The sequence below is a fragment of the Hyperolius riggenbachi genome, chromosome 2 (assembly GCF_040937935.1).
Source record: "Hyperolius riggenbachi isolate aHypRig1 chromosome 2, aHypRig1.pri, whole genome shotgun sequence".
In the NCBI taxonomy this organism is placed as follows: Eukaryota; Metazoa; Chordata; class Amphibia; order Anura; family Hyperoliidae; genus Hyperolius; species Hyperolius riggenbachi.
This window is the reverse complement of record NC_090647.1, coordinates 349,507-371,282: the sequence shown is the minus strand read 5'-3', so window position 1 is coordinate 371,282 and position 21,776 is coordinate 349,507. Positions and strand designations below refer to the sequence as shown.

Here is a 21,776-nt window from a genome sequence, read left to right as displayed (position 1 = left end):
AAAAATGGCTAGAGGCGCCCCTGCTTAAAGAAAATCTTAGGCAGGAAGGATAAGGTAATATTTACTTACCTGGGGCTTCTTCCAACCCTTTGCAGTCCATCAGGTCGGTGCTGTGCTTCCAATCAACTTCAGTGTGGCCCTGCTCTTTCTGAAATATCCGCGCATGCGTGGCCCCGGGCCAAGCACTTCAAAACTCGCACTCCCCTGGCTGGGAGCATTCTTCTCATGCGCAGTTTAAGCCTTTGAAAACTTCCCAAGTGAAGAAACCCTCACAGCCATGGGAGCGTGATAAATAAAGGTCCGCGGACAGGGCCACGCCTGGGCGACTAAACATGACCAGAGGATCGAAAATGCAGCAAGGGACATGATATACTGCGGGGCAACTATACTACCTATACTGGGGGAAACCATACTGTCTATAGGGGGGCAACTATACTAGCTATACTGGGGGCAACTATACTACCTATACTGGAGGCAACTATACTAGCTATACTGGGGGCAACTATACTACCTATACTGGGGGAAACCATACTGTCTATAGGGGGGGCAACTATACTAGCTATACTGGGGCAACTATACTACCTATACTGGAGGCAACTATACTAGCTATACTGGGGGCAACTATACTACCTATACTGGGGGAAACCATACTGTCTATAGGGGGGGCAACTATACTAGCTATACGGGTAGCAACTATACTAGCTATACTGGGGGCAACTATACTACCTATACTGGGGGCAATTATACTACCTATATTGGGGGCAACTATACTAGCTATACGGGTAGCAACTATACTAGCTATACTGGGGGCAACTATACTAGCTGTACTGGGGGCAGCTATACTAGCTATACGGGTAGCAACTATACTACCTATGCTGGGGGCAACTATACTACCTATACTGGGGGCAACTATACTACCTATACTGGGGGCAACTATACTACCTATACTGGGGGAAACCATACTGTCTATAGGGGGGGCAACTATACTAGCTATACGGGTAGCAACTATACTAGCTATACTGGGGGCAACTATACTACCTATACTGGGGGCAATTATACTACCTATATTGGGGGCAACTATACTAGCTATACGGGTAGCAACTATACTAGCTATACTGGGGGCAAATATACTACCTATATGTAAGGAAACGCGGAAAGGCCGCCGTCTCTCAAGGTGAGGCGGCTGTTTCCGCGTCCAGCATGGCGTCACAGCGCGGAAAAAACGCCGCATGCCGCATAGGCAGTGCGGCGGAATCCGCATTGGTAACGGCGGAATCCGCATCAGAGGCGGCCCCCGCACTAGATACATTGCATGACAGTACTGGTGTGGCTGGGACTGGTGGTCCACCAAGATTCAGACTTACACGCGCGCGAGCACAGAGGCAGAGTTTAAATAACAGTTAGAAGGGAGTCAGCTGACCAGCTGGGTCAGCTGACAAATTCCACTGCTCTCATTGGACCAGCAATTAGGGAGGTCCTGGAAAGGTCCTAGAGTATATATACTGCTGGTTGTTCACTTGCTCTTTGTCTGGCGTGCGATCACATATGTGGGAGCACCCAGATCCGTAGTCAGATCCACAAGTGTGCCGGGACCAGCTGGAGCTGTAATCCTACACTTAGCTAGATTCTTTTGATAGCTAAAGTACTAGTTTGATTGTGATTATCTGTTATGACCTATTTGCCTGCCTGACTATCCTCTTGAAACTTGATCCTGTACCTCGATATTTCTGATACTCTGTTGCCGAACCCCGGCTCATCCTTAGACTCTGTTTCTGTCTCCTGATCTTGTACCTCAATATTTCTGATACTGTACCTTATCTGTCCGTGTGTGTACGACCTGGCTTGTCTGACCTCGAGAACCGACCTCACTGTTGGAGGCGGTTCCCCGTCCTGTCAGTGACACCTTCTCCTAGTGTCACTTTCAGACTATCCTTCCTACTACTGTCAGTCTGACTCCTCCCGTCTTGGAGAGCTCAGGTCTGCGGAAGGAATCTGTGCAGTACTCCTTGCTGCAGGGGCGCCTCTAGCCATTTTTTCACTCCAGGCGAAAAAACCTGTGGCACCCCAGCCCCCATGGTGCCTTCCCTTCCCCCCATGAAAATAATCATAATGCGTCAGCGTTTAACCAGGAAATAATCGTAATGCAGCAGCGTTTCACCAGAAAATAATCGTAATGCGGCAATGACAGAAGGAGGCACAAAGAGACAGAAGGAGGCACACAGGGGGATAGAAAGAGGCACAATGAGGGACAGAAGAGACGCAGAGGACAGAAGGAGGCACAGGAGGATATAAGGAGGTACACAGAGGGGCAGCAGGAGGTACAGGGGGACAGAAGAAGGCATGAGGGCCAGAAGGCACAAAAGAGGACAGAAGGAGGCACAGGGGAGCAGAAGGAGGCACAAAGTGGGGCAGAAAGAGGCACAAAGTGGGGCAGGAGGTGGCACAATGAGGGCATATTGAGGCTTAAAGGGGGGAAAAAGAGGCCCAGGGGGACTTAAGGAGGTACAAATGGGACAGAAGGAGGCACAAAGTGGACAGAAGGAGGGACAATGGGAGACAGAAAAAAACACAAAGGGGGCAGAAGTAAGCACAGGGAGACAGTAGGAGACACAAAGGGGGACAGAAGTAAGCACAAAGGGGGACAGGAGGTGGCACAAAAGGGGGACAGAAGATGGCAGAGGGGGATGTAAGGAGGCACAGGAAGACAGAAGGAGGCAGAGGGTGACAGAGCCACAGGGAGACAGAAGAAGGCACAAAGGGGCACAGAAGGAGGCATAAGGGGACAGAGGAAGGTGCAGGGGACAGAGTTGGCACATGGGGACTGAAGAGGCTCATGGATACAGAAGGAGGCACAAAGGGAGACAGAAGGAGGCACAGGAGGACTGAAGGAGGCAGAGTAGGACTGAAGAAGGAACGGGGAGGCAGAAGTAGCACAAGGGGACAAATAATGGCAAAGGGGACCTAAAGAGGCACAGGGGGACAGAAAGAGGCAGAAATGGGCACAGAAGGAGGCAGAGGTGGCACAGAGGGACTGAAGGAGGCACATGGAGACAGAAGGAGGCACAAAGTGAGACAGGAGGACAAACAGGGGGTCAGACATGGCACAAGGGACTGAAGGAGGCACAAGGAGACAGAAGGAGGCACAAAAAGGAGAGAAGGAGACACAAAGGGGGAAAGATGGATGCACAAGGCACAGAAGTGGCAGCTGCCTGCAACTTATGCTAAGTAGATGCAGCAGAAGCAAGTAATAGAACACCCATGATGGGTGGGGCTTAATTTGAGGGCAGGGCTTAATCCAGAAACATGGTGCCCCCCAGGACCAATGGCACTCCAGGCAATGGCCTGTACTGCCTATGCTTAGAGGCGCCTCTGGGGGCAACTATACTACCCAGTGGCGTTCCTACCATAGGGCGGCATGGGGCGCCCCGCACCGGGTGTCGGGCGCCCCAGGGGGTGTCATCAAGGCCCCCACAGAGGCCTGTGCCGGCCGGACAGGAGGGGGAAAGCAACCCGGAAAGGAGGGGTGGCGGGGAAAGCGGCGGGGAGGGGGGCCGGACCCCCCACCTCCCTCACCTGGGTCCCCTCCTTCTGGCGCTTCACCCTCCTAATTAGCAGCAGCTTGATGAGCGGGCAGGAGCGGGCGGAGAAGACTTACTCACCTACTTCCTGCGTTCCAGGCGATGGCAAATAGCGTCATCGTCACCTGACGCTGGTCTCCACCTTCTCCACCGCCCACTGTGCTTCCTGATTTGCGGAAGCACAGTGAGCGACAGAGAGACCAGCGTCACGTGAGGATGACGTTATGCGCCATCGCCTGGAGCAGGTGAGTAAGTCCTCCCCGCCCGCTTCGCTAAGCTGCTGGCTGCTGCTAATTAGGAGGGGGAAGCGCCGGAAGGAGGGGACCCCGCCACCCCACCTTCCAAGCTTCCCTCATACCGGGGGCCACTATGCTACACTGGGGGCACCTATGCTACACTGGGGGCCACTATGCTACACTGGGGGCCACTATGCTACACTGGGGGCCACTATGCTACACTGGGGGCACCTATGCTACACTGGCGGCCACTATGCTACACTGGGGGCCACTATGCTACACTGGGGGCCACCATGCTACACTGGGGGCCACCATGCTACACTGGGGGCCACTATGCTACACTGGGGGCCACTATGCTACACTGGGGGCACCTATGCTACACTGGGGGCCACTATGCTACACTGGGGGCCACTATGCTACACTGGGGGCCACTATGCTACACTGGCGGCCACTATGCTACACTGGCGGCCACTATGCTACACTGGGGGCCACTATGCTACACTGGGGGCCACTATGCTACACTGGGGGCACCTATGCTACACTGGGACCACTATGCTACACTGGGGCCACTATGCTACACTAAACTATACTGGGGCCACTATGCTATACTGGGGCAACTATACTAGCTATACTGGGGCAGTGGCGGTGCCAGGGGGGTGGTTTGGGTGCTGAAGCACCCCCTAATATTGTCCAAGCACCCCCAGCGTGAACTGATTTTCGGCGTCTAATAGACGCTGTGTCAGTTCACTGACAGCAGCAGCCCGCAGCTCCAACAGCGGCAGAGCAGGGCTACAGTAAAATGGCGTCCGAAGCCCTGCTCTGGAGACTGAGTCTGCAATGCAGGGCTTCGGGCGCCATTTTCCCGTAGCCCTGCTCTCACCGCGGGAGTTTCAGTTGCTGGCTGCAGAGGATCGTGAGAGCTGCGCGCCGGACGGAGGCCGGGACAGGAGGTCTGCTGCTGCTTCAGGTGAGTAAATTTTTATTTAATTTATATTAGCAGGTGTATCGACTGTTCTGGCCAGGTCTGCTACATGATTGAAGTGTTTTCTGGCCAGGTTGCCACATGATTGCATATATTTTCTGGGCAAATCTGCCGACATGATTGCATGTATTTTCTGGGCAAATCTGCCGACATGATTGCATGTATTTTCTGGGCAAATCTGCCGACATGATTGCATGTATTTTCTGGGCAAATCTGCCGACATGATTGCATGTATTTTCTGGGCAAATCTGCCGACATGATTGCATGTATTTTCTGGGCAAATCTGCCGACATGATTGCATGTATTTTCTGGGCAAATCTGCCGACATGATTACATGTATTTTCTGGGCAAATCTGCCGACATGATTGAACGTGTTTTTTGGGCAAATCTGCCGACATGATTGAACGTGTTTTTTGGGCAAATCTGCCGACATGATTGCATATATTTTCTGGGCAAATCTGCCGACATGATTGCATGTATTTTCTGGGCAAATCTGCCGACATGATTGCATGTATTTTCTGGGCAAATCTGCCGACATGATTGCATGTATTTTCTGGGCAAATCTGCCGACATGATTGCATGTATTTTCTGGTCAAATCTGCCGACATGATTGCATGTATTTTCTGGGCAAATCTGCCGACATGATTGAACGTGTTTTTTGGGCAAATCTGCCGACATGATTGAACGTGTTTTTTGGGCAAATCTGCCGACATGATTGAACTATTTTCTGGTCAAATCTGTTCACATTACGTGTATTTTCTTGAGAAAACCTGAACAATTATGTGAATTTTCTGGGGAAAGGCCCACTGTCTTTGTGTTGCACTTTTAAGGGGAACCCGAGGTGAGAATAATATTGGGCTGCAATATTTATCTCCTTTTAAGCAATACCAGCTGCCTGGCTGCTGTGCTGGTCCTCTGCATCTAATTCTTTAAACCATAGACCCTGAATAAGCAAGCAGCAGGTCAGGGGCTTCTGACAATATTGTCAGAACTGACAAGATTAGCTGCATGCTTGTTTCTGGTGTAATTCAGTTCACTACTGCAGCCAAATAGATCAGCAGGGCTGCCTATTGTTTAAAAGAAAATGAATATGGCAGCCTCCATATCACTCTTATCCCGGGTTCACTTTAAATTAGTTAGCTCTGCCCTCATCCGGTCATGGCCACGCCCATTTTTCGCCGCGGCGCGCAATGCGCGCCGCATGTTATAACCGCACCCATTTTTTGTTAGCTATACTGGTGCCACTATACTATACTAAGGACAACTTTAGGGGGGGGGAGCGAGCCTACACCTGGCATTACCCGCCGTGTCACGTTTAGCATGCCACATTTGCTGTTTTTTTTTTTTTTTAATGGGGGGGGGGGTGTCTTTTTAATACCCAGCACCGGGTGTCAAATGCCCTAGGTACGCCACTGATACTACCTATACTGGGGGCAACTTTACTTCCTATACTGGGGAAAACCATACTGTCTATAGGGGGGGGGGGGCAACTATACTAGCTATACGGGTAGCAACTATACTAGCTATACTGGGGCAACTATACTACCTATACTGGAGGCAACTATACTAGCTATACTGGGGGCAACTATACTAGCTATACAGGTAGCAACTATACTAGCTATACTGAGGGAAACCATACTGTCTATAGGGGGGGCAACTATACTAGCTATACGGGTAGCAACTATACTACCTATGCTGGGGGCAACTATACTACCTATACTGGGGGCAACTATACTACCGATACTGGGGGCAACTATACTACCTATACTGGGGGAAACCATACTGTCTATAGGGGGGGCAACTATACTAGCTATACGGGTAGCAACTATACTAGCTATACTGGGGGCAACTATACTACCTATACTGGGGGCAATTATACTACCTATATTGGGGGCAACTATACTAGCTATACGGGTAGCAACTATACTAGCTATACTGGGGGCAACTATACTACCTATACTGGGGGCAACTATACTACCTATACTGGGGGAAACCATACTGTCTATAGGGGGGGGGCAACTATACTAGCTATACTGGGGCAACTATACTACCTATACTGGAGGCAACTATACTAGCTATACTGGGGGCAACTATACTACCTATACTGGGGGAAACCATACTGTCTATAGGGGGGGGGGGGGCAACTATACTAGCTATACTGGGGCAGCTATACTACCTATACTGGAGGCAACTATACTAGCTATACTGGGGGCAACTATACTAGCTGTACTGGGGGCAACTATACTAGCTATACTGAGGGAAACCATACTGTCTATAGGGGGGGGGGGGCAACTATACTAGCTATACTGGAGGCAACTATACTAGCTATACTGGGGGCAACTATACTAGCTATACTGGGGGCAACTATACTAGCTATACTGAGGGAAACCATACTGTCTATAGGGGGGGGGGGGGCAACTATACTAGCTATACGGGTAGCAACTATACTAGCTATACTGGGGGCAACTATACTACCTATACTGGGGGCAACTATACTAGCTATACTGGGGGCAACTATACAAGCTATACGGGTAGCAACTATACTAGCTATACTGGGGGCAACTATACTACCTATACTGGGGGCAAGTATACTACCTATATTGGGGGCAACTATACTACCTATACTGGGGGAAACCATACTGTCTATAGGGGGGGGGGGCAACTATACTAGCTATACGGGTAGCAACTATACTAGCTATACGGGTAGCAACTATACTAGCTATACGGGTAGCAACTATACTAGCTATACTGGGGGCAACTATACTAGCTATACTGGGGCAACTATACTACCTATACTGGGGGCAACTATACTAGCTATACTGGGGGCAACTATACTAGCTATACGGGTAGTAACTACACTAGCTATACTGGGGGCAACTATACTAGCTATACTGGGGGCAACTATACTAGCTATACTGGGGGCAACTATACTAGCTATACGGGTAGCAACTATACTAGCTATACTGGGGGCAACTATACTACCTATACTGGGGGCAACTATACTACCTATACTGGGGGCAACTATACTACCTATACTTGGGGAAACCATACTGTCTATAGGGGGGGGGGCAACTATACTAGCTATACTGGGGGCAACTATACTACCTATACTGGGGGCAACTATACTACCTATACTGGGGGCAACTATACTACCTATACTTGGGGAAACCATACTGTCTATACAGGGGGGGGGGGGGGCAACTATACTAGCTATACGGGTAGCAACTATACTAGCTATACTGGGGCAACTATACTACCTATACTGGGGGCAACTATACTACCTATACTGGGGGAAACCATACTGTCTATACTGGGGGCAACTATACTACCTATACTGGGGGAAACCATACTATCTATACTGGGGGCAACTGTACTAGCTATACGGGTAGCAACTATACTAGCTATACTGGGGGCAACTATACTACCTATACTGGGGGCAACTTCACTAGCTATACTGGGGGCAACTATACTAGCTATACGGGTAGCAACTATACTAGCTATACTGGGGGCAACTATACTACCTATACTGGGGGCAAGTATACTACCTATATTGGGGGCAACTATACTACCTATACTGGGGGAAACCATACTGTCTATAGGGGGGGGGGGCAACTATACTAGCTATACGGGTAGCAACTATACTAGCTATACGGGTAGCAACTATACTAGCTATACGGGTAGCAACTATACTAGCTATACTGGGGGCAACTATACTAGCTATACTGGGCAACTATACTACCTATACTGGGGGCAACTATACTAGCTATACTGGGGGCAACTATACTAGCTATACGGGTAGTAACTACACTAGCTATACTGGGGGCAACTATACTAGCTATACTGGGGGCAACTATACTAGCTATACTGGGGGCAACTATACTAGCTATACGGGTAGCAACTATACTAGCTATACTGGGGGCAACTATACTACCTATACTGGGGGCAACTATACTACCTATACTGGGGGCAACTATACTACCTATACTTGGGGAAACCATACTGTCTATAGGGGGGGGGGGCAACTATACTAGCTATACTGGGGGCAACTATACTACCTATACTGGGGCAACTATACTACCTATACTGGGGGCAACTATACTACCTATACTTGGGGAAACCATACTGTCTATACAGGGGGGGGGGGCAACTATACTAGCTATATGGGTAGCAACTATACTAGCTATACTGGGGCAACTATACTACCTATACTGGGGGCAACTATACTACCTATACTGGGGGAAACCATACTGTCTATACTGGGGGCAACTATACTACCTATACTGGGGGAAACCATACTATCTATACTGGGGGCAACTATACTAGTGATACGGGTAGCAACTATACTAGCTATACTGGGGGCAACTTTACTACCTATACTGGGGGCAACTATACTAGCTATACGGGTAGAAACTATACTAGCTATACTAACTGATATTTGCTGCATTTAAATGTATTCTATTTTCCTTTGAAAAAAATGTCCCACTATCTGAACATAAATATATATATATATATATATTGTATCCCATTACCTTTGTAACATATCCTGCAGATATGGTGTTGCTGGGATGTAAGGGCCTTTGCTATTAACCGCTAAAGTTGTCAGGAATTGTTTCCCTAAGAACTGATATTTGCTGCATTTAAATGTATTCTATTTTCCTTTGAAATTTTAAAATTGATTTTATCAAAAACTATAAAGTCTTTTTGAAAAAATGTTTGTCCTCTTGTTCCCACTGTTCTTTTTAACATATCTGGCAAATTTGGTGTTCCTACCATGTAAGGGGACTTTGCTATTAACTGCTAAAGTCGGCGGGTTTTGGCGGCTTTTTAATCATGAATACTTTTTTGTTTTAAATTTTAAAATCGATTTTCTCAAAAACTAAAAGTTATTTTTGAATAGCCACATCTCACCTTTATAATCCATGCAATTTGGGGGATTGTAGCATGTATGGGGGCTTGCTATTAGTTAAAACGCTCTTCCGTAATCACAGCCATGAATTTCCGTGATTGCCTCATTCACAGGAAAAATCTGGGTCGAATTCATGAGTCCGTTTCAAATCCGGAAATTAATCACGTCATTTCCGGATTTTTTTTCAACCATGGCCGAATAGTGGAATCCGTAATGGGAAGGTATCCGAGCATCACTGTTCCTACTCTTTTTTTGCATTAACGCATGAAAAAGCTTCTGCATAAAATATGTTATTTTTGTGAAACATTCCACCCTTGATCCCCTCCGCCATGCCGCTGTCCGGCACCTTCTGTAGCTTAAATTGTGGCTGCAGAGAGGCCCTGAAAGTTTCAGAACTTCGGCCTGCCCTAAAGTCAAGGGGGCTCGCTGGTTCACAATCGGTTTGCGATTATTTGCAGTAATGTTTGTGTGTAGCGTTCACAAATGCAAAATCTGGATGTTTGACCATCACCAATCAGGTACCCTTTAAGTTTCTGGGAGTCACCATCGCAGTGGTCCTGTCCTGGGCTGACAATGCTTTAGCTGTATCTGGCAAAGCTTCTACCATCAGGCAGATGTTTTAGATCAATCCATCCACACAAACAGGCTAAAGACTTTCCCCATCTGCCAGAAACCTTTTAAACCTCAAGGGTTTGATTCACTAAAGCGGTGCTAACAGTTAGGACGCTGGTGAAAATCTCATTATCACGCCTAAACTCAGTTTAGGCATGATAAAATAAACTCGCGCAAAGTCCCCACGCGCAAAGTTTTGCGAAGCACGGTGCGCGCAGCGCCCATTAAACCCTATGCGACGTTGCACGTGCACCGGACTTTGCGCACACAAAACTTTGCGCTCGAGTTTATTCCTCAAAATGGTGCTAACCTACTTAGTGCTATGGTAATCACGCCCAAAAGTCTTTAGGCGTGCTAAGTAGGTTAGCACCGCTTTGTGAATCAAGCCCCAAATCTTCTCTAAGACAATTTTGTTATTGAATACTTAATGAACATGTGCAATAAGTGATACTGATAATGTGCAATATACTATTCATTATTGAGTGCAATAATAATGATTGTGATGCTAACCACTAAACACAGGGCCTGATTCACCAATCCATGCTGCTTAGCGCTTGCTGCTATGTAAGAAGGTGCCTTCCTTAGTTACACACTTTGCTTACATAGCAACGCACATAACCTTAACTGCGGGTGGTCCTGGGAAGGATCGTTACAGCGATACTTCACTAGTGGTCGGTATTATGTTAATGTACATGTAAATGAACATGGCAGCGGCCGCGAATGAAGTATTGCAGTGTCGCTATGTAAGCATAACTAAGGAAGGCAGTGAGCGCTGCCATGTAAGGGAGGCAAAGCTGGCACTCCTTCACATTAGGCAGCGCAGACCCGCTGTGTACAACATAAATATCTGACACACTTGTATAACTCCTCTATTTCCACCTTTGTAACTATCACTATGTTCCCTGTATGCACTGTGGGGCTAACATGAAAAGTGCTGGAATCTTCAATCTACAAGTATGGAAGGTTACAGAGATGTGACTGTGGTGTGTGTTACAGTGTGAGCTCATCTGATGTCAGTACTATACTAATAATCAGGATAATCTGTATTACTTACCTGAGGGTCACCAGCAGCCAGATGTCCTGCTTCTGCAAAAAAGCACTGAAGCTTATTAGATCTGTAAAAATGTAACAATAGTATGTTAGGAGCCGTTCTAATACAAGAGGAATACATAGGAAGTAGAATGTATAATAATACTTGCAGAGGGATACTTATCTGGATATAAGCCAGCAGGTTGTCCTAAAGGGTGGCATAGCAGCCCACCTGAGAGACCTCATGTCATGCTGGATCAGAAGCCAATAACAAGACGCCAGCTGGTACCTCACCCCAAGATGAGACAGGGTGCCATCAGTCTGGCCACAATAATGTCCTTTATAATAAAGTGATATTTCTCCACATACGGCTGGTGAAGCACTGAATTATACGATTATCTGTTGTCACAGATATCTTTACACTTCTGCCTCTGAGGAAGCGGCCTCTGTGAAGGCCGAGAAATGTGCATCAGGCCGTTTGCTACAATCAATATATCGTTTGATGCAACTAGTGTTGGGCGAACAGTGTTCGCCACTGTTTGGGTTCTGCAGAACATCACCCTGTTCGGGTGATGTTCGAGTTCGGCCAAACCGTTCGGCCACATGGCCGAACTAAGAGCACATGGCCGAACGTTACCCGAACGTTCGGCTAGCGCTGTGATTGGCCGAACGGGTCACGTGGTTCGGACCCGAACGCGCTCTGATTGGCCGAACGGGTCACGTGGTTCGGGTAAATAAATACCCGATTCACGTCATTTCTCCGCCATTTGTCTGTGGGTTTAGCTTTGGGTAGGCAGGCAGGGTAGTTCTCTCTCCAGCCAGGCTAGCCAGGGTCCCCCCAGTCATTGTGTCGCTGCTGGGAACAGTAGTACACCGCTCACCCACACTATATAGCATTGTGTTTACTGCCACTCTGTGTCTCTGCTGGGAACAAAAGTACACCGCTCACCCTGTATAGCATTGTGCTCTGTGTCGCTGCTGGGAATAGTAGTACACCGCTCACCCACCACTGTATAGCATTGTGTTTACTGCCACTCTGTGTCTCTGCTGGGAACAGTAGTACACCGCTCACCCACCACTGTATAGCATTGTGCTCTGTGTCGCTGCTGGGAACAGTAGTACACCGCTCAGCCTCCACTGTATAGCATTGTGTTTACTGCCACTCTGTGTCTCTGCTGGGAACATTAGTACACCGCTCACCCACCACTGTATAGCATTGTGCTCTGTGTCGCTGGGAACAGTAGTACACCGCTCAGCCACCACTGTATAGCATTGTGTTTACTGCAACTCTGTGTAACTGCTGGGAACAGTAGTACACCGCTCACCCACCACTGTATAGCATTGTGCTCTGTGTCGCTGGGAACAGTAGTACACCGCTCAGCCACTACTGTATAGCATTGTGTTTACTGCCACTCTCTGTCTCTGCTGGTAACAGTAGTACACCGCTCACCCACCACTGTATAGCATTGTGCTCTGTGTCGCTGCTGGGAACAGTAGTACACCGCTCAGCCCCCACTGTATAGCATTGTGTTTACTGCCACTCTGTGTCTCTGCTGGGAACAGTAGTACACTGCTCACCCACCACTGTATAGCATTGTGCTCTGTGTCGCTGCTGGGAACAGTAGTACACCGCTCACCCACCACTGTATAGCATTGTGCTCTGTGTCGCTGCTGGGAATAGTAGTACACCGCTCACCCACCACTGTATAGCATTGTGCTCTGTGTCGCTGCTGGGAACAGTAGTACACCGCTCAGCCACCACTGTATAGCATTGTGTTTACTGCCACTCTGTGTCTCTGCTGGGAACAGTAGTACACCGCTCACCCACCACTGTATAGCATTGTGCTCTGTGTCGCTGCTGGGAACAGTAGTACATCGCTCACCCACCACTGTATAGCATTGTGTTTACTGCCACTCTGTGTCTCTGCTGGGAACAGTAGTACACCGCTCACCCACCACTGTATAGCATTGTGCTCTGTGTCGCTGCTGGGAACAGTAGTACACCGCTCAGCCACCACTGTATAGCATTGTGCTCTGTGTCGCTGCTGGGAACAGTAGTACACCGCTCAGCCACCACTGTATAGCATTGTGTTTACTGCCACTCTGTGTCTCTGCTGGGAACAGTAGTACACCGCTCACCCACCACTGTACAGCATTGTGCTCTGTGTCGCTGCTGGGAACAGTAGTACACCGCTCACCCACCCACCACTGTATAGCATTGTGCTCTGTGTCGCTGCTGGAAATAGTAGTACACCGCTCACCCACCACTGTATAGCATTGTGCTCTGTGTCGCTGCTGGGAACAGTAGTACACCGCTCACCCACCACTGTATAGCATTGTGCTCTGTGTCGCTGCTGGAAACAGTAGTACACCGCTCACCCACACTATATAGCATTGTGCTCTGTGTCGCTGCTGGAAACAGTAGTACACCGCTCACCCACACTATATAGCATTGTGCTCTGTGTCGCTGCTGGAAACAGTAGTACACCGCTCACCCACACTATATAGCATTGTGCTCTGTGTCGCTGCTGGAAATAGTAGTACACCGCTCACCCACCACTGTATAGCATTGTGCTCTGTGTCGTTGCTGGGAACAGTAGTACACCGCTCACCCACCACTGTATAGCATTGTGCTCTGTGTCGCTGCTGGGAATAGTAGTACACCGCTCACCCACACTATATAGCATTGTGTTTACTGCCACTCTGTGTCTCTGCTGGGAACAGAAGTACACCGCTCACCCACCACTGTATAGCATTGTGCTCTGTGTCGCTGCTGGGAATAGTAGTACACCGCTCACCCACCACTGTATAGCATTGTGCTCTGTGTCGCTGCTGGGAACAGTAGTACACCGCTCACCCACCACTGTATAGCATTGTGCTCTGTGTCGCTGCTGGGAATAGTAGTACACCGCTCACCCACCACTGTATAGCATTGTGCTCTGTGTCGCTGCTGGGAACACTGCATGCCGACAAAAAGCAAATTGCTATCCGCACGCTTCTTGTCCTCATGCAAGGCCTCGGTTGTTGTGTCTCAAAGCGTGGCCTTCTCCTCCTGCGCCACCCTCCTCCTGTTCCATAACGTGTGCTGCTGCTGGGTTAGCGTTACCGCTCCCTTTTTACAGAACCTCTCATCTGTATTACATTTATGACTGCATGCCGACAAAAAGCAAATTGCTATCCGCACGCTTCTTGTCCGCATGCAAGGCCTGGGTTGTTGTGTCTCAAAGCGTGGCCTTCTCCTCCTGCGCCGCCCTCCTCCTGTTCCATCACGTGTGCTGCTGCTGGGTTAGCGTTACCGGTCCCTTTTCCTGGAACCTCTCATCTGTATTATATTTTTGACTGCATGCCGACAAAAAGCTAATTGCTATCCGCACGCTTCTTGTCCATATGCAAGGCCTGGGTTGTTGTGTCTCAAAGCGTGGCCTTCTCCTCCTGCGCCGCCCTCCTCCTGTTCCATCACGTGTGCTGCTGCTGGGTTAGCGTTACCGCTCCCTTTTTACAGAACCTCTCATCTGTATTACATTTATGACTGCATGCCGACAAAAAGCAAATTGCTATCCGCACGCTTCTTGTCCGCATGCAAGGCCTGGGTTGTTGTGTCTCAAAGCGTGGCCTTCTCCTCCTGCGCCGCCCTCCTCCTGTTCCATCACGTGTGCTGCTGCTGGGTTAGCGTTACCGGTCCCTTTTCCTGGAACCTCTCATCTGTATTACATTTATGACTGCATGCCGACAAAAAGCAAATTGCTATCCGCACGCTTCTTGTCCATATGCAAGGCCTGGGTTGTTGTGTCTCAAAGCGTGGCCTTCTCCTCCTGCGCCGCCCTCCTCCTGTTCCATCACGTGTGCTGCTGCTGCTGGGTTAGCGTTACCGGTCCCTTTTTACAGAACCTCTCACCTGTATTACATTTATGACTGCATGCCGACAAAAAGCAAATTGCTATCCGCACGCTTCTTGTCCGCATGCAAGGCCTGGGTTGTTTTTGTCTCAAAGCGTGGCCTTCTTCTCCTGCGCCGCCCTCCTCCTATGACACGGCCGGCTGTGTATGGTTAGGCTGTATACACTGGAAGAATACTCCCGGGAGTGTAGGACACTGGTTATGTGTGGACTGTGTATGCATGTGCAGTGTGTATGACACGGCCGGCTGTGTATGCTTAGGCTGTATACACTGGAAGAATATTCCTGGGAGTGTAGGACACTGGTTATGTGTGGACTGTGTATGCATGTGCAGTGTGTATGACATGGCCGGCTGTGTATGGTTAGGCTGTATACACTGGAAGAATAGTCCCGGGAGTGTAGGACACTGGTTATGTGTGGACTGTGTATGCATGTGCAGTGTGTATGACACGGCCGGCTGTGTATGGTTAGGCTGTATACACTGGAAGAATATTCCCGGGAGTGTAGGACACTGGTTATGTGTGGACTGTGTATGCATGTGCAGTGTGTATGACACGGCCGGCTGTGTATGGTTAGGCTGTATACACTGGAAGAATAGTCCCGGGAGTGTAGGACACTGGTTATGTGTGGACTGTGTATGCATGTGCAGTGTGTATGACACGGGCGGCTGTGTATGGTTTGGCTGTATACACTGGAAGAATAGTCCCGGGAGTGTAGGACACTGGTTATGTGTGGACTTTGTATGCATGTGCAGTGTGTATGACACGGCCGGCTGTGTATAGTTAGGCTGTATACACTGGAAGAATACTCCCGGGAGTGTAGGACACTGGTTATGTGTGGACTGTGCATGCATGTGCAGTGTGTATGACACGGCCGGCTGCGTATGGTTAGGCTGTATACACTGGAAGAATAGTCCTGGGAGTGGAGGACACTGGTTATGTGTGGACTGTGTATGCATGTGCAGTGTGTATGACACGGTCGGCTGTGTATGCTTAGGCTGTATACACTGGAAGAATACTCCCGGGAGTGTAGGACACTGGTTATGTGTGGACTGTGTATGCATGTGCAGTGTGTATGACATGGCCGGCTATGTATGCTTAGGCTGTATACACCGGAAAAATAGTCCCGGGAGTGTAGGACACTGGTTATGTGTGAACTGTGTATGCATGTGCAGTGTGTATGACACGGCCAGCTGTGTACACTGGAATAATACTCCCGGGAGTGTAGGACACTGGTTATGTGTGGACTTTGTATGCATGTGCAGTGTGTATGACACGGCCGGCTGTGTATGGTTAGGCTGTATACACTGGAAGAATAGTCCCGGGAGTGTAGGACACTGATTATGTGTGGACTGTGTATGCATGTGCAGTGTGTATGACACGGGCGGCTGTGTATGGTTTGGCTGTATACACTGGAAGAATAGTCCCGGGAGTGTAGGACACTGGTTATGTGTGGACTGTGTATGCATATGCAGTGTGTATGACACGGCCGGCTGTGTATAGTTAGGCTGTATACACTGGAAGAATAGTCCCGGGAGTGTAGGACACTGGTTATGTGTGGACTTTGTATGCATGTGCAGTGTGTATGACACGGCCGGCTGTGTATAGTTAGACTGTATACACTGGAAGAATACTCCCGGGAGTGTAGGACACTGGTTATGTGTGGACTGTGTATGCATGTGCAGTGTGTATGACATGGCCGGCTGTGTATAGTTAGGCTGTATACACTGGAAGAATACTCCCGGGAGTGTAGGACACTGGTTATGTGTGGACTGTATATGCATGTGCAGTGTGTATGACACGGCCGGCTGTGTATGCTTAGGCTGTATACACTGGAAGAATACTCCCGGGAGTGTAGGACACTGGTTATGTGTGGACTGTGTATGCATGTGCAGTGTGTATGACATGGCCGGCTGTGTATAGTTAGGCTGTATACACTGGAAGAATACTCCCGGGAGTGTAGGACACTGGTTATGTGTGGACTGTGTATGCATGTGCAGTGTGTATGACATGGCCGGCTGTGTATGGTTAGGCTGTATACACTGGAAGAATAGTCCCGAGAGTGTAGGACACTGGTTATGTGTGGACTGTGTATGCATGTGCAGTGTGTATGACACGGCCGGCTGTGTATGCTTAGGCTGTATACACTGGAATAATACTCCCGGGAGTGTAGGACACTGGTTATGTGTGACTGTGTATGCATGTGCAGTGTGTATGACACGGCCGGCTGTGTATGGTTAGGCTGTATACACTGGAAGAATAGTCCCGGGAGTGTAGGACACTGGTTATGTGTGGACTGTGTATGCATGTGCAGTGTGTATGACATGGCCGGCTGTGTATTGTTAGGCTGTATACACTGGAAGAATAGTCCCGGGAGTGTAGGACACTGGTTATGTGTGGACTGTGTATACATGTGCAGTGTGTATGACACGGTCAGCTGTGTATGCTTAGGCTGTATACACTGGAAGAATACTCCCGGGAGTGTAGGACACTGGGTATGTGTGGACTGTGTATGCATGTGCAGTGTGTATGACACGGCCGGCTCTGTACACTGGAATAATACTCCCGGGAGTGTAGGACACTGGTTATGTGTGGACTTTGTATGCATGTGCAGTGTGTATGACACGGCCGGCTGTGTATGGTTAGGCTGTATACACTGGAAGAATAGTCCCGGGAGTGTAGGACACTGGTTATGTGTGGACTGTGTATGCATGTGCAGTGTGTATGACACGGCCGTAGAGTTGAGCTGAAATTTTCGTAATTTCGCATTACTAAAATTACGCATGCGAAATTTGCGAGTACGATGCGAAATTACAGTAGCGTAATTGCCATTAAAATCATAATTGAAAATACCGTAAGCGTAATTTTCAACGCGTAATTTCGCGTTTCGTTCATGCCGTAATTTCGCATTAAACGCTACCGTAATTTCGCGTTAAACCGTAACGCTCCGTATAATATAAAAAAGCCGCCGACTTTAAGGGTTAATAGCAAAGCCCCCTTAAATGCTAAGAGCCTCAAATTTGGAGAATATATTAAGGAGATCAGGAGGAATAAGAGGAAAATTTCTTTTTTCAAAAAGACCTTATAGTTTTTGAGAAAATCGATGTTAAAGTTTCAAAGGAAAAATGAAAACATTTAAAAACCCGCCAACTTTAACGGTTAATAGCAAAGCCTGCTTAAAGTTTAGGAACACCAAATTCCCAGGGTATATTAAAACCTGAGCTCGGGGTAAGCCGCCGGGAAGCACCGCTCAGGCCCCGCTGGGCCGATTTGCATAATTTTTTTTTCCAAAGTGCTAGCTGCGTGCAGTGTCCGATCGCCGCCGCTACCCACCGATCCGCCGCTACCCGTCGCGCCGCAGCCGCCCCCCCCCCCAGACCCCGTGAGCTGCCTGGCCAATCAGTGCCAGGCAGCGCCGTGGGGTGGATCGGAGTCCCCTTTGACGTCACGACGTCGATGACGTCGGTGACGTCATCCCGCCCCGTCGCCATGGCGACGGGGGAAGCCCTTCAAGAGATCCCGTTCTTTGAACGGGATCTCTTGATCTCCGATCGCCGGCGGCGTTCGGAGGGGCTGGGGGGATGCCGCTGAGCAGCGGCTATCATGTAGCGAGACCTCGTCTCGCTACATGAAAAAAAAAAAAAAAAAATTAAAAACGTATTTGCTGCCCCCTGGCGGATTTTGTCAAACCGCCAGGAGGGTTAAGGGGATCAGTGGGAATAAGAGGAAAAAATTTTTTTTCAAAAAGACCTTATAGTTTTTGAGAAAATCGATTTTTAAGTTTCAAGGGCGAAAATGTCTTTTAAATGCAGAAAATGTCAGTTTTTTTTGCACAGGTAACAATAGTGTATTATTTTCATAGATTCCCCCAAGTGGGAAGAGTTTTACTTACTTCGTTCTGAGTGTGGGAAATATAAAAAAAAAACGACGTGGGGTCCCCCCTCCCAGACCTCTTTAACCCCTTGTCCCCCTTGCAGGCTGGGATAGCCAGAATGCGGAGCACCGGCCGCGTGGGGCTCCGCACCCTGAGTATACCAGCCCGCATGGTCCATGGATTGGGGGGTCTCGGAAGGGGAGGGGCAGCCAAGCTTTCCCCTCCCCCTCCGAGCCCTTGTCCAATCCAAGGACAAGGGGCTCTTCTCCACCTCCGATGGGCGGTGGAGGTGGAGGCCGCGATTTCCTGGGGGGGAGGTTCATGGTGGAATCTGGGAGTCCCCTTTAAAAAGGGGTCCCCCAGATGCCCACCCCCCCTCCCAGGAGAAATGAGTATAGAGGTACTTGTACCCCTTACCCATTTCCTTTAAGAGTTAAAAGTAAATAAACACACAAACACTTAGAAAAAGTATTTTATTTGAACAAAAAACATAACCACGAAAAAAGTCCTTTAATATTCTTAATTAACCATTAATACTTACCTGTCCCTTTAAATAAATGATCCCTCGAAATAGCCTCGGAAATGTTCTATCAGTTACAATGTAACAAAGTTATTACAATGTAACAACTTTGTTACATTGTAACTACGCCGCACCCGACGTCACTCACCGCCGCATACGCGTCTGCGCTGCACACATTCCCGAACAGAGCTCTGAGCTATATAGCTCAGAGCTCTGAGAAGCATCTTTGTATTTTGGCTCCAAGGAGCCCCATTGGTCCTTAGCAGACCAATGGGGTTCCTTTTGATTTGAAGGAACCCCATTGGTCTGCTAAGGACCAATGGGGCTCCTTGGAGCCCAAATACAAAGATGCTTAGAGAGCTCTGAGCTATAGCTCAGAGCTCTGTCGGGTCCTGCAGCACAGACGCGGCGGCGGCGGTGAGTGACGTTGGGTGCGGCGTAGTTACAATGTAACAAAGTTGTTACATTGTAATAACTTTGTTACATTGTAACTGATAGAACATTTCCGAGGATATTGCGAGGGATCATTTATTTAAAGGGACAGGTAAGTATTAATGGTTAATTAAGAATATTAAAGGACTTTTTTCGTGGTTATGTTTTTTGTTCAATTAAAATACTTTTTCTAAGTGTCTGTGTGTTTATTTACTTTAACTCTTAAAGGAAATGGGTAAGGGGTACAAGTACCTCTATACTCATTTCTCCTGGGAGGGGGGGTGGGCATCTGGGGGACCCCTTTTTAAAGGGGACTCCCAGATTCCACCATGAACCTCCCCCCCAGGAAATCGCGGCCTCCACCTCCACCGCCTATCGGAGGTGGAGAAGAGCCCCTTGTCCTTGGATTGGACAAGGGCTCGGAGGGGGAGGGGAAAGCTTGGCTGCCCCTCCCCTTCCGAGACCCCCCAATCCATGGACCATGCGGGCTGGTATAGTCAGGGTGCGGAGCCCCACGCGGCCGGTGCTCCGCATTCTGGCTATCCCAGCCTGCATGGGGGACAAGGGGTTAAAGAGGTCTGGGAGGGGGGACCCCACGTCGTTTTTTTTTTATATTTCCCACACTCAGAACGAAGTAAGTAAAACTCTTCCCACTTGGGGGAATCTATGAAAATAATACACTATTGTTACCTGTGCAAAAAAAAATGACATTTTCCCCATTTAAAAGACATTTTCACCCTTGAAACTTAAAAATCGATTTTCTCAAAAACTATAAGGTCTTTTTGAAAAAAAAAAAAATTCCTCTTATTCCCACTGATCCCCTTAATATACCCTGGGAATTTGGTGTTCCTAAACTTTAAGCAGGCTTTGCTATTAACCGTTAAAGTCGGCGGGATTTTAAATGTTTACATTTTTCCTTTGAAACTTTAACATCGATTTTCTCAAAAACTATAAGGTCTTTTTGAAAAAAATTTTTCCTCTTATTCCTCCTGATCTCCTTAATATATTCTCCAAATTTGAGGCTCTTAGCATTTAAGGGGGCTTTGCTATTAACCCTTAAAGTCGGCGGCTTTTTTATATGTTTAACGCGAAATTACGGTAGCGTTTAATGCGAAATTACGGCATGAACGAAACGCGAAATTACGCGTTGAAAATTACGCTTACGGTATTTTCAATTATGATTTTAATGGCAATTACGCTACCGTAATTTTGCATCGTAATCGCAAATTTCGCATGCGTAATTTTAGTAATGCGAAATTACGAAAATTTCGGCTCAACTCTACCCAGGAGTGTAGGACACTGGTTATGTGTGGACTGTGTATGCATGTGCAGTGTGTATGACACGGCCGGCTGTGTATGGTTAGGCTGTATACACTGGAAGAATAGTCCCGGGAGTGTAGGACACTGGTTATGTGTGGACTGTGTATGCATGTGCAGTGTGTATGACAAGGCCGGCTGTGTATGGTTAGGCTGTATACACTGGAAGAATAGTCCCAGGAGTGTAGGACACTGGTTATGTGTGGACTGTGTATGCATGTGCAGTGTGTATGACACGGCCTGCTGTGTATGCTTAGGCTGTATACACTGGAAGAATAGTTCCGGGAGTGTAGGACACTGGTTATGTGTGGACTGTGTATGCATGTGCAGTGTGTATGACACGGCCGGCTGTGTATGGTTAGGCTGTATACACTGGAAGAATACTCCCGGGAGTGT

The 21,776-nt window shown here is 48.4% G+C and overlaps 1 protein-coding gene across 1 annotated transcript in view; it reads right to left on the bottom strand.

The window, feature by feature from the left end:
• LOC137545331 (aldehyde dehydrogenase family 3 member B1-like) overlaps positions 1–21,776 on the bottom strand; it is a 469,940-nt gene that overhangs the window by 363,768 nt on the left and 84,396 nt on the right. Inside the window, exon 2 of the mRNA XM_068266442.1 lies at positions 11,369–11,429. The gene's annotated coding sequence lies outside the window, so the exon portion shown is untranslated. The remainder of the gene's footprint in view (positions 1–11,368; positions 11,430–21,776) is intronic.